A 1,230-nucleotide genomic window follows, 5' to 3' on the forward strand; every position below is an offset into this window, starting at 1 on the left:
TGTCCGGCGAGGAGCCGGCAACTTCAACGCGCATGCGGCATGCCAGCCGTGGCACCGCCCCTTGCCTGCCTGCCTGCCTCCGTCGACGAGGCGGCCTGTTTCTCTCAGAGGGGTTTATTTATTTTGTCTTCAGCGTGAACTCAAGCCCCACAGGGAGGGTGGCTGTCTCGAAGGCTTCGTAAAGCTGTGTGATGCCCCTCTTCCCGGTTCCCAGCACTTTGAGATACGGCATAAGGCCGTTGTTTCTGTTTGATGGAGACTGATAAATACCAATCTTCAGATCGGTTCCCTTAAATAATATTTTGTGGAGGAGAAAAGGGCAAATAGCGCCAAAAACAATGTACAGAGGTTGTGCCTGGGCGTCAAAATATTATTGTGTGTGGCTAGCCAAGAGACGCTGAGATTCTTTCAGTTTAAATCTCGCTTTTGCCCTGATCTAGGTGACCTTAGGCAAGCCACCTCCTTTCTGCAATACATCCCTGCAATAATAACTGACTTACCTTAAAAGGATTGTGTTATGGATTGCTGAAATAATGGACGTGAAATGCTTTGAATACTGTAAGTGGTATGTATGTACATATATTATTAAAAATACTAATATTAAACATATTTATTCCCTGGAAGGAATGGGCAGAGAGTTTAAGCTTACCTTGACCACAGTTGAAACAGTACATGTGCCTGAAGGGCTTGAGCGTGCCCAGTAGTACATTGCACTTTGGAAAGTAGGTCCCTGGCAGTGACATCACAAACTGCTTTTCAAACTCTTCAAAGGACCATACAGCTTTGATGTGGATTCAGGTGGAACTACTTCTGGCTGGCCTTGGTTCTGCACAGTGGCTGTACCATGTGTATCGCCCAGTCATGAAGGGACTCTTCACTCGTGCAGCAGCCGTAATCACAAATACGCAGCAATGGAAACAGGATGGTCCATATGGTAAACCATTATCACATGTTACCACTGCCCCGTGAAGCTACCACTGCTTGGGAGTGCAAACATTTTTGTCCAGTTGTCTCAGTGTTTTGGCACATTCTAAAGATTTCCTCAGCTGCAGAACAGCCAGGTATGTAACTGGCTTTTTGTTCATGTTTGCAACACAAGGATGAAAACGCAAAGGAAAAAAAAGTTAAACTTAATGTGCACTAAGCCAGCTACTGGAGAAACAAAAGTTCCTGTATGAGGAGTTCACTTACTTCACAAAACTATGTATTATGCTGTTTGCTAAACAGCAG

Source organism: Rhineura floridana, chromosome 7 (genome assembly GCF_030035675.1).
Source record: "Rhineura floridana isolate rRhiFlo1 chromosome 7, rRhiFlo1.hap2, whole genome shotgun sequence".
Lineage (NCBI taxonomy): Eukaryota > Metazoa > Chordata > Lepidosauria > Squamata > Rhineuridae > Rhineura > Rhineura floridana.